Source organism: Lactuca sativa, chromosome 5 (genome assembly GCF_002870075.4).
Source record: "Lactuca sativa cultivar Salinas chromosome 5, Lsat_Salinas_v11, whole genome shotgun sequence".
Classification (NCBI taxonomy): Eukaryota; Viridiplantae; Streptophyta; class Magnoliopsida; order Asterales; family Asteraceae; genus Lactuca; species Lactuca sativa.
In genome coordinates this window covers 182,815,038-182,828,735 of record NC_056627.2, presented here as the reverse complement: position 1 = coordinate 182,828,735, position 13,698 = coordinate 182,815,038, and positions in this window count along the sequence as shown.

Here is a 13,698-nt window from a genome sequence, read left to right as displayed (position 1 = left end):
GTCAGGGATTGAGGTTGAGAAATTTGTTGAGTGACCTTGTTGGAAGAAGAGATCAAAAGGTGAAGCTACTAGTGGATAACCAATCTGCTATTGCACTTATAAAGAATCTAGTTTACCATGGGATGATTAAACACATAGATACAAAGTATCATTTCATTCGTATGTGTGTTGAAAGAGAGCAAATTCAGGTGGAACATGTGAGTGGAGATCAACAAAAGGCAGATGTGTTGACAAAAGCAATGCCAAAAATCAAATTTGCTGAAATGAGAGCACTCATAGGCGTGGAATGTCTGAAGATGTAGGTCAACATTGAGGGGGAGAAATGATAGTCAAAGCTGACCAAGTAATCAGGAGAATAAAAGGGCATGTGGGTTACTTGCCCAGTAAAAGATCCGTTGCTATTTTTTCTGTTTTCAATTGTATTTAGCCTATTTAAAGTTCATTGTTTTAGCTGTGAACATGAGACAACGGTGATGGTTGGACACGGTGAAGGATTACGACTGTGAGATCCTCTACCACCTAGGGAAGGCCAACGTTGTGGCTGATGCCCTTAGCTGCAAGGCTTTCGCAAACCCGATTAGAGACATCTGCATGAGGATGACAATAGTGACTCTGCTATTGGAGCGGATCCGGGAGGCCCAACAAGAGGCTACGAAGGAGGAACACCAGAAGAGTGAGCGTATCGTGGGTTAAATTTCCTCCTTCGACTATGATAGCCGCAGATTGTTGACACTCCATCGCAGGGTGTGGGTTTCGTACACAGGCGGCGTGCACCAATTCTGATGGAGGAGGCATACAAATCCAGATTTTCCATCCATCCCGGGGTGATGAAGATTTATAGAGATCTTCGTCCTGATTACTGGTGGCCCTGCATGAAGTGGGATGTAGCCTGATACGTGGAGAGGTGCTTGACCTGCAGGAAGGTCAAGGCAGAGCACCAAAGACCTCACGGAAAGACATAGCCATTGAGTATCCCAGTGTGGAAACGTGAGGATATCACTATGGATTTCATCATGAAGTTTCCCAGGACCGCATGGGGAGTGGATTCGATTTGGTTCATCATGGCTCGATTGACCAAGAGTGGCTATTTCATTATGATTCAGGAGAGCATTTTGGTCAAGAAGTTGGTCGACATCTACATCATGGAGGTAGTAGCTCGGCACGGGGTTCCAGTTTCAGTGATTTCGGACCGATATGTACTGTTTACTTCCAGATTCTGGAAGAAGTTTCATGACGAGTTCGGTACTCGTCTGAATTTTAGCATGGCTTTTCACCCGCAGATGGACGGTCAGAGCGAGAGAACCATCCAGACCTTAGAGGATATGCTGTGGGCATGTGTCCTAGACTTTGGTGGTAGCTAGGATACCTACCTTCCCTTGGAAAAGTTTTCCTACAATAATAGCTACCACGCCAGCATTCACCATCCTCCCTTCGAGATGCTTTATGGGAGGAAGTGCAGGACCCCAGTATGTTGGGGGTGAGGTTGGACAGAGGGTCATGGGGAGTACAGAAGTGGTACTCAAGACTACTGAGATGATCCAACAGGTTAGGAGCAGGCTCCAGACTGCTTAGAGTCGGCAGAAGAGCTACGCCGACAGACGTCGATCGGACCTGGAGTTTCAGGTAGGATATATGGTCCTCTTGAAGGTGTCGCTTTGGAAAGGTGTCATTCGGTACAAGAAGTGGGGCAAGTTGGGCCCCATATACATTGGACCTTTCAGGGTTATAGCCCGGTGGGCAAGGTTGCGTATCGGTTGGATCTGCCAGCCAAGCTTAGTCAGATCCACAACACCTTTTACGTCTCCCAGCTGCGGAAGTGCTTGATAGATGACTCCGCAGTGGTGCCTTTAGAGGATATTCAGGTGGATGACAGTCTGAACTATATCGAGAGACCGGTGGCTATTCTCGACAGGAAGACGAAGGATTTGAGAAACAAGAGGGTTGAGTTGGTGAAGGTGCAGTGGCAGCACCGTAAGGGATCGGAGTGGACATGGGAGCCGGAGGATGAAATGAGAGAGCACTACCCATAGTTGTGTTCACTTGTAGCAGTCTTCGAGGACGAAGTCTAAAATAAGTGGGGGAGATTTGTAACGCCTGGTTCCTAGTATGTATTTACTTAAAAAATTATTCATTTTTGTGTAGTGACTCGACGAGTTGGAGACCCCAAACTCCTCGAGTAGAGAGTGGATTTGGAAGTGGGTGATGAAGTCTACTCGACGAGTTGGGGAGCCCTGACTCGACGAGTAGGTCTGGTAGAGTGAAACCCTAACTTTCATAGTTTTTCACCATATTAACCTCCTTAACTCCCATAACTTGGCCTCACCTTCAGCCTCCTTTGTCACAAACCCTAGCCATGAAACCCTAATCAACTTTTGAGTGTTTTGAGCTATTTTGTGCAATTCTTTGTGATTTGAAGCTTGAAGAAGGACGGAAAAGCTTGGAGATTCAAGAGAAAGTCATCCAAAGTTCAAGCTGCATTTCAGACTCATTTGAGGTATAAAGCTTATACATTGGCTTTTTATTGATTAGATCTTCATTTAGGGTGGTATTTTACCTTTTTTGGGCCATATGGAAGTCATTCTCGAGATTTGGGTATATCATGAAGTTGTGACTTCAGATCCATGAGCCTTTGAGGGACTCCATGGCATAAAGGTGCCATCTTTATGGCCATGGGAGTCCCATGCATCTTGTAGACCACTTTTTAGAGCCTTTTGAGCTAAATAATCGATGCATGAACATAAATTTAGATACTTTACGTGATATATCGACGATAGGGAACCAGATCTATGTTTTGGATGCATTGAACCTAACTAGAATCGACTGTATGGATTTAGAATATGGGGGACTCGACGATTTGTTCATATAACTCGGCAAGTTAGGTCATGGTCCCCCAACCTTTTCTGTTACCAAGTAAACTCGTTAAGTTTAGGAGATGACTCAACGAGTTGGACATGTTTTGGGCTTGATGATTGAAGAACTCGATGAGTTCAATGAGAAACTTAGGCGAGTTGTGATCAAAATTTCCCGATTCTGTAAAGGAAGGACTCGACAAGCTGAATGGAAAAGTCCTGATGCTGTTGATAGGAGGAACTCGATGAGTTGTGGAAGAACTTGTCGAGTTGGATCGCGATTTTAGGGTTTTCTGATATATGGAACGCGACGAGTTGATGGACCAACTTGGCGAGTTGAGTTAACCCAGAATGCTGACTTTGACCAGGATGTTGACTTTGACTAGAGAGCTAACCTTGACTTGGACTTTGACCAATGTTGACCTTCAAGAAGTCATGAGTATGGAAAGGATAATTGAAGGAATGTTTATGTGTAAGAGTTTGTGTTGGGTCGAGTTCAGAGCCGGAGTATTTCTAGCTACTTCCAGATATCGAGGTGAGTTGCCTTCCAGTAGAAGTGGGTCTAAGGCTACAATGCCGACCCACTCGTAGGAGTTGTTTGTTAGACGATTGTCTTTGTGATAATTGTTTGGTTTGCCACTATCTGTTATGTTTTATGTGTTAGCATGGTATGATGTTATGTGATAGTGGTAGTAGGGGAGTAGTCCCCATATCCGGTCGATAGGACCGATGGGGTAGGTCGGGCACCCTAGTATGCCTGACAGTATGATTATGATTATGACTATGATATGATATTATGTGGTAGTGGTAGGGGTGAAATAGACCCCATAACCGGTTGAGATAAACTGGAGGGTAGGTCGGGCACCCATATATGCTTGATAAAAGGGTAGGTCAGGCACCCCGGTATACCGACAATGGGGTAGGTTGAGCACCCCGGTATGCTCACATGGTAGGTCGGACACCCAGATATGTCTGACAGGGTAGGTCAGGCACCCCGATATGCCTGACAGTATGTTATTGTATGGTATGTGGTATGATGGGGGAACTCACTAAGCTTCGTGCTTAAGGTTTACAGTTTTGGTTTCAGGTACCTCTTCTTCGAAGGGGAAGGAGCCGACATGACTGCAGTGCATCACACATGATTTACGCACTACGAGATTCTTGGGATTTTGTACTCTGATGTTATTTTATCATGACATGATTGATTATTGATACATTGGTTTTGGATATGGTTTGACACTATTATGTTTTCAGACAAATGGTTTTATAATTAGTATATTAAAAACAAAATTTTTGGTGGTAAATTTTGGGATGTTATAATATCCCACATCGATGGAGGAATGTAAAGCATCTCCTTTGTCATGCTTATATACCAATTTTTGATTTCTAATATGTCTCAGCTTCATCCCACATCGGTAATGGGATGGAGCTTCCCAGCCTCTTGGTGCTTAAATCAAGAAATTTCAAGTCTAAGGTGTTGTTTGTTTTTTATGAAGCAAAATGTCTGCAGTTTGCGGACAACATCTGCAAACCTCTGTAGTAAAAGAGGTGGACCAAACATTTGCAGTCTGAAAGAAGAAAATTGTTTGTTTTTTTAACATCTGCATACTGCTAGAATAAACTAAAATCTAATTAAACCATTTTTTTAAACTTAAAAGAGTTTTTCAATAGTTTTATGACTTTATTATAGAGAATTAACAAATGTAGATCGACTTTTATGTATTATTGTATAAAAATTGAAAATAAAATGGTACGGGAACGTATATATTTGATAAAATCCAACAAACTTTGGTCGGAAAGATATAACTAAACGTTGTAATTAAGGATAAATGATTTTAACACGTAAAATGAATGGAAAGTAACTTTGATTTTAAATGAAATTTTCAAAATTTTCATGTTACCTTTTCAATTAAATCAATTAAAATCTGGCCATAAATATTTGTTCCAAGAAATGAATGATATAGCATTAAATAATGTTTTATAAAATTTGGCACAAAAAATATAAGATATATTACATTTTTTTTTCATATCTATATAAACAGCTTTAACGACCATTATTGTAATTAAATTTTTATTTATAAATTTGTTAGAAAAGTCATGATTGTCTCGTCGGACATTTTTTCTTAAAGTATTGTATGTTTTTTTTTTCAATTTTTTTTATCATAGATAAAGTTAGAATAAATCTAAGTTTTAAAAAAACTAAGATATATGTGTTTTTTTAGTCTAAAACAGACCCAACCCGACTCATGCACACGCCTAATTAATACTTATGGAAAACAAAAAATAGAGAAAAACATATAACTGGGGAGTGAATTTCAAAACTCGATTTTTAGACAAATAAATATTTTATATAGATTCTTCAAAATCTCAATTTCAGACGATTTTTAGGTTTTAGTTTCGATTCAAAACTCGATTGTGAGAAAATCGATTTCAAAAATGGAGAAACAAAAACACACCGACTTTGAAAGACCGGAGGAAGGCGATGACCGGTGGTGTTTGTTGGGGAAATTGATTTCATAAACTCAATTTCAGAAAATCGATTTCAGAAAATTTCGGAGATGAACGGAAGTCAAACCTGATGCCTTGTTGTCGGACCGGGGGTCTGGGACGGTGGAGTTGAAGGTCCTATGCCGACGGTGTGTAATGAGTTTGTAGTGGTGTTGATTATGATGACATATGCGGAATTGATAAGATCTAGTGATTCATTGTAAGAATCATGAACACAAGGAGTAAATAAATATGGTTAAGCTCTCATTAGATCTAGAAAGAAAATACAAAATGGGTATTATACAATTCTCTCTCTAGTATAACTCTCCAAATGAACATTACATAAATGAGTGTCACTCACTTCCTATTTATAGGAAAGACAACTCAATACACAATACAAGAGGGTAAGCACAAATAACATCAAAGTGTGACTTTACAACCTAACATTCTCCCCTTTAGGATTGGATATCTCGGCTTCTATATCTAACGAGCTCGCACGAGCAAGAACAACTCCCCATCGAAGTAATACCGGTCTTCAAATCCACAAATGAATACCCGACAAGCCCGAGAAGCTTCGAATACCCACTCTTCAGAGTTCGACCGAGAGGGCTGGCATGGAGACATCTAAGAGGGTTTTTGGGATTACTTTTGAAATGACTTTTTGGTTTTTAACTTTTCCAAAAAGTCAAAAAATATCAAAAGATGTTTGGAAAATACAAAATTTCTTTCCAAAGGAAATTTTTATAAAGAAGAAAAAGATGGGTTTTCAAAGGTCATAAAAGTGTGACTTTTTAGCCTTTTAAAAACTAAATTACACTCAAAAGTCATAAAATACAACCCAAACACTTTTTAAAAATAACTTTTGATGTTTATCTTTTCAAAAGCTAAAATTAAAAAGAACTTTTACGAAAAGAACTTCTAAGCTTAAAAAAGTAATCCCAAACACCCCTAAGAGGGCAGAGGAAAAGAGAATGAACAGATGTGATATGGTAGGGTTGGGGCAAAAAGAGAAGAGAATATATGTGGTATGGTAGGGTTGGGGCAAAAAACAGAGGCGGTATGGTTAGGGTTGTTCACTATTTGGATAAAACCGAATTCTCCAATTGGACAATTTGGATTGGACTATTTGGATCGGATATTTGGATTTTTAGATTGGTTTTCAACAAAACCGAATTATTATTTTGGATTTTGGATTGGTTTTGGTTTATAAAATAAGAACCGAATAGTCCAAAAAAACCGAATAAACATTTATTATTTATTTATTTATTTATAATATATATCTATAGTTATTTATTAATTTTGTAATTTATTTTTTCAAATAGGTTCAAAATGTCTCACCCGATAAAAAACATTAATATGCATTTTTTTCTCAAAAGTTTTCTATCTATAAAATATTTAACTATAATACATCTTCTTAGTAATTGTTTATAAATTTCAAATCACAACTAAATTTTTATTTTTGCTTCTTGTGTAAAGTTGGGTAATATTATAATTATATGTCGTTTTAAAATGTTTCGGTTTTTTAAAACCAAATTATAAAAACCGATCCAACCGAATTTTAATTCGATTGGATCGGATCGGATTTGAATTTAGTTTGGACTATTCGGATCCATGTTTTGAAAACCGAAATCAATTTGGATTCACTTGATTGGATCGGATCAAACCGATCCATCCAAACGAACACCCCTAGGTATGGTAGGGTTGGGGAAAAAAGGGAAGAGAATGAATACAAGGGTGGAGCTTTATAGGGGCAAGGGGGGGCTGTGGCCCCCCTGATTTTTTTGTTATATATAGCCCTTCTACTTTAATTTTGTACATATTAGGCCCAAAAATATACAAATTTTGGCCATGCCCCCCTGTTCACCGATTTTTATACATATTATACTTTCGGCCCCCCCAAATCAAATGTAGAAGCTCCGCTCCTGAATGAATAGATGCGATATGGTAGTGCTGGGCCAAAAAGCAAAGCGTTTCTTTTTTTTTCTTTTATGATGTGGCCAAGAGTCTGACCCAATAAGAGGTTATTTTAAGATTAAGATGCAAAAATAAGAGATAGACAAGCACAATTTATTAGACAACTAGAGTCAATCGGAGAAAGAATTCACCGGTGGTTGCTATGAGCAAGAAAAGTGAAGACGTCTTTGGAGGTGTTTCCACAGCTTTCTTTGTGGCTAATCTGCCACAGGGGTGGAATGCTTCTATGTTATGGAAGTCTTTTCAGAAATTTGGTTGCCTTGTGGATGTGTATGTTGCACAAAAGAGGGACCGTTTTGGATTGTCTTTTGGTTTTGTCAGGTATACTCGTGTGTCGAATGAAGCAATAATGGAAAGAGATTTGGACGAAATGTGGGTGAATGGAAGAAAAATGAAGGTGAATATACGTAGGTTCAAGAGAAGGAGAATTTCACAGCAGATTGGAGGGGACGAGGAAAGATTCAAAATGTCAAAACCTGGTGTAGTTGTCCATGACTCTTCAACAGGTAAGAAAATCAAATCTTATGCTAATGCTCTGTCTGGTATTATGGATTATTAGAACGCGCCTTCTGATGTTTTGATGGAGAAATTGATCATTCCAGATGTGATATCCCCAAGAAAATGTGATTGGCTTGATGGTTGCTTGATTGGCAGGGCCGGTCCAGACGGTGGGCAACCCGGGCGACCGCCCAGGGCCCACAACTCCAGGGGGCCAAAATTTTTGGGATATAATGTATATATAGGGGTGTTCGTTTAGATGGATCGGTTTGATCCGATCCAATCAAGTGAATCCAAATTAATTTCAGTTTTCAAAACATGGATCCGAATAGTCCAAACTAAATTCAAATCCGATCCGAACCAATCCGATTACAATTCGGTTGGATCGGTTTTTATAATTCGGTTTTCGAAAACCGGAACATTTTAAACCGACATATAATTATAATACTACCCAACTTTACACAAGAAGCAAAAACAAATTATTTAGTTGTAATTTTAAATTTATAAACAATTACTAAGAAGATATATTATGGATAAATATTTTATAGATAGAAAACTTTTGAGAGAAAATGCATATTAATGTTTTTTTATCGGGTGAAATGTTTTGAACCTATTTGAAAAAATAAATTACAAATTTAATAAATAACTATAGATATATATTATAAATAAATAAATAATAAATGTTTATTCGGTTTTTTTGGACTATTCGGTTCTTATTTTATAAACCAAAACCAATTCAAAATCCAAAATAATAATTCGGTTTTGTTGAAAACCAATCCAAAAATCCGAATATCCGAACCAAATAGTCCAATCCAAATTGTCCAGTTGGACAATTCGGTTTTATCCAAATAGCGAACAACCCTATATATATAAAAAAGATTATTACCTAAATGGTTTTTAGAGCCTAAAGTTGGTTCAAATTCAAATTAACTCAAAAGATAAACAATTTGGTTTGCTTATTATTGCAACTTAAACATGTCTACAGTGAAGAGTAAATGATATTTTTTTTAATCTTTATTATATTTGTCTTTGAGAGGCCCATTTTTTTCTTTCCGCCCTGGGTCCCATATATGTTTGGACCGCCGTGTTGATTGGGGAGTCAAAAGACATTGAAATGCTATCATACATTCATCAGGATTGGTGGACTGTTCAATTAAATATGTTGGCGGATTGAATGTTTTATTGGACTTTGGGAGGAGATGTTTTGCCAAAATCTTTCTTAAAGACCATGCTGAAGGTTGGAAAAAGCGGTTTGAATGGTTAAAGATTTGGGATGACTCATTTGAGCAGAGACAAAGAATCGCGTGGATTAAAATGGGATGCCAATTAATCTTGGGGACTCTTCATTCTTTGAGGTGGTTGCAAGTAGATTTGAGAGAGTTCTTACTCCTTTAGAATGTAATAAGGAGGCCAAAAACATTTCATTTAGTAGGGTGTGTATCTTTACCAATCAAAACAACATAATTAATAGAAGTGTGGAGGTTTCATGGAGTAAAAAGTCGTTCACTGTTAGAGTTCAAGAAGATGGTGAAGAATGGTCACCGCCTTCCTGCAATTTTGATTCTGATGAGGATGATTGAGATGGTGACTCTGAGAACTATCCTGGTGGTCACTCGGAAGACGACGTTGATTTCGGAATTGGTGAAGGTCATGATGGAAAGGGTAATCAGGTTGATGATAATTTACAGATGCATTTTCCGACGACGGGTGATATTAATTCCGACGGATCTCCAGTTGCCGGGGAGGCGTTCGCAGAAGGTGAAATTAACGAGGCGGCGACTTTAATGAAATAAGATACAGACAGGAGAGATTTTCAAAGGTTGGATGTGACAGGAGTATGGAAGAATTCAACTCGTTTATAAGAGATTCAGGGCTCTTCGAATTCAAGCTCGGTGGAAGGAAGTGTACTTGGATTAGCGACGACGGAATGAGTTTAAGCAAACTAAATCGTTTCTTGGCTTGTGACTCTTTCATGAAAAAATGGGGTGTTAGAAATTGAATCGATTAATAGACTTGATCTGAAACAAAAATCAAGATTGGGGTGGGAGGTAGATGGTGACGAGAATACAAGGTTTTTCCATGGGATTGTAAACAACAACAAAAGAAAGAATCAGATTAGTGGGCTTATCATTAATGGGGTATGGGTGAATGAGCCCTCTATATTAAAGCATGAGGTCAGGGATTTCTTTTCAAAAAAATTTGATGAACCTTATATAACCGTCCAAAGTTAATCTACTATAATAAATAAAGATCTTTTTGCCACATGTCACATTTTCATTCATTTTGCCACATGTAATTTTGTGGTAATTTTAAATTAATTTTTATTCCACATGTCATTTTATTGTTTTTCCATTTTATTAAATACCACATAATGTTAAATATAATAATAAATGCATATCAATTTTATTTATGAACTTTCCTTCTAATTTCAAAATTATCAAGTTAAAGTTTTATTAATTTCTTTTAATTATTTATCTAAATTATTTCTATAAATTTAAAAGAGAAAAAAAAAACACTTGAATTTTTATAATTCAATATATTTTTTTTTCATTTTTCTTATAGATTCAAACTTCTTAAATGTTTAGAATTTTATATTTAAATTTTATTTTAAATAAACCCATGTAATACATGGGTCTCACACCTAGTTAATAATAGATTGAAAGGGTTATCGGATTCAGATAGAAACTCTCTTACCACATCTTTCTCTGGATTGGAAATTAAGGATGCTATTTGGTGTTGCGGAAATGATAAAGCACCGGGTCCCGACGGTTTCACTTTCAAGTTTCTAAAACACTACTGGGATGTTATAAAATCGGACATCATTTTGTTTTTGAGAGACTTTGAGAATTCTGGTGTGCTGGCAAGAGGTTGCAATTTCTCTTTTATTTCCTTAATCCTGAAATCTCGGGACCCTCTTTACTTAAAAGATTATAGACCCATAAATCTTGTGGGGTGCCTTTGCAAAGTTCTTTCCAAAGTTCTTGCAAATTGTCTTAAAAGGGTGTTATGATAGAAGTATACAATCAACAAGATTAACAGAAATAAAACAAACGAAATTGAAATATATATATATATATATATATATATATATATATATATATATATATATATATATATATATATATATATATATACAAGAATCAGTTTACAGAAAACATACTTGATGGTTTATGCTTACAACAGAAACACAAAAAACGAAATTATGTAGATTGAGGCCTGCAAATTGCAGTGTCCTAAGACAGAAATTTCCCTGGTAGGGATCTGTCTAGAGGATACAACAATCAACCAAGAACTTCTCTTGATTCTGACAAAATTTTCTATGTTCCCTTCATTGTATTTGGAGTATGAAATTATAAGAGAAATTTGTATGCAATTTTTCTGAACCCGAAATCTGGTCTTTGGTGATCTATTTATACATATAGATTGACAGGTTTTTTCCCTCCAAAACTGCTAACCGAAAATAACTGTCAAAACAGTTAAAACGAATTTAACAGATTTTAATATATAATAAAAGTCAAAATCAAAATTAATATAAGCTTTCAAGACCAATTTGACTAGCCCAATCACCAAATCCAACCCAATCCCTCTAGTCCAAGCCTTTGATCTAATTAGTAAATAACTAGTAGGAGGCTTTTTAAGGGAGTATAAGTTTCCTCTTTCTTCCAATGTGGGACAAGTCCCAAAGAGAGTGTTTTCCATTTAACAAAGTTCCAACAATACCCCACATTTTCTATTCAAACTCCAAGAATACCCCACATTTGAATAGAAAATAAGTGAACTTTGATATTCAAATAAGGGAAGTAAGATATGACATGCATCTAAATAGGTGTTGTAAAACTTGAACCTTTCATAGTGAGTACTACTTGGATCTACTTTGTGGGTAGTGAACTAGATTCTTGAACTAACCGCTTTTTATAGTAGAATAAAAAACAAGAAGTATCACACATATCATAGCTAAGCATAGAGCATTTCTTACCGTGGTGTTCATTTCGGTCGTGAACAATCCTTTCTTCATGAGACTTTTAGAGAGCTTACCCATATCAGCTCCCAAAGATGCGACCTCACATCCATCTCACATAGGTAATGCTAATCTGGAACAATCCGTACTTATTCCACTATGAACGCTATCAACATTATTAAGAATAAAGAATTCATCCCTATATCATCAACGGAAAAACACGAAATAAATATCATAGGAGTGAGCATACCTTTGTGTTAGTGCTTCTTTGGGTCTTCCCCAACTAGTTGTCCTATTGAACCTAGACCATGGGATCTCCAATGTTGCTAGGTTAGGTTTCCGCCAGGTGGTGACTCATTGTGTTGGCTTTAAGCCCATTCCCCTCGATGTGAAGAGAACTTGCTCTCTGCTAAGGCCTTTTGTCAAGGGATCAGCTATATTTTCCTGTGACTTTATGTAACTAATGGAAATGATTCCATTCTTCAGCAAGTCTCATATTGTAATATGTCTGCGCCTAATGTGTCTCGAATTGCCATTGTATATATGACTTTGTGCTCTAGTAAGAGCAGCCATACTATCACAATGTATGCCAATGGCAGTAACAGGTTGAGGCCACAGAGGAATACCTTCTAGGAAGCTTTTAAGCCATTCAGCTTCTTCAGCAGCTTTGTCTAAAGCAACAAACTCTGTTTCCATTGTAGAACGAGTATTCACAGTTTGCTTAGATGATTTCCAAGAGATAGCAGCTCCACCAAGAGTGAACACATATCCACTTGTGGATTTTGCCTAAGAAGTATTGGAAATCCAATTTGCATCACAATACCCTTCAAGAACAGGAGGATATTTCGTGTAATGCAGTCCATAGTTCATTGTATGCTTTCAATATCTAAGCACTCTCACTAATGCATACCAATGATCTTTCCCAGGATTGTGGGAGTAACGACTCAATCTACTTACACTATAAGCCAAGTCCGGTCTAGTACAATTCATAATATACATTAAGCTACCGAGAACTTGAGTATATTCTAACTGAGCTACAGTATCACCTTTATTCTTCTTTAGATGACTAGAAGCATCAAATGGGGTGACAACCGGCTTGTCATCATAGTGTCCAAACTTCTTGAGTACACTTTCAATGTAATGGGACTGAGTAAGAGTATAGGGTAAATTACACCGTTGGTCCCTCGTGCACATGCCAGAAAGCATGTTTAGTCCCTATTTCCAAAATTTAACTCGTGCAGTCCCTCGTTGTTATTTATCTTGCATGGTTAGTCCCTATGCACGTTAACTGTTAACTCCTTCCGTTTAAGCTACCCACGTGCCTTGCACGCAGGGGCATTTTCGTCTTTTCAGGGTTTTTATACATGAACCAGTATGGCGCGACTTCGATAACCGATCATTTCTGATTTCATCCTCCGTCGACCCTTAGCATTGCACGAGAAAACCCTAGTTTTCTACGATGGTGAACTGGAGGATTAGGCAAGAATGGGAGGAATACGACCTCCAAAGCTCATACGGTAAAATTTTCTACATTTTCAGTTGATCATCCATTATACGTTCCTAAAACGTAATTTTTTTTTGGGTTCGCAGCTGACAATCCAAGTATGTTCTCGATACGATTGAACTATGGTGGAGTTTTTACGAAGTTTCCAGGCCGCAAATACATAAAGGGGAAGATGAAATATATTGATGGCATTGATAGTGACTTGTTCTCGGTGCATGATATGGACGAGATAATGGAATTGCTTGATTGTGTGGAACCAGGTAAAAGTATTTATTATCATTTCAAACAACCAACCTGGGATTTAGATTTTGGGTTGTATGCTTTGGGTTGTGACGAAGATATAAACCACTTTAGGTCATACGTGTATGAACACAAGGTGATAGAAGTGTATACAGAGTTTTGGGAAACCAAGCTCCATACGTATCAAA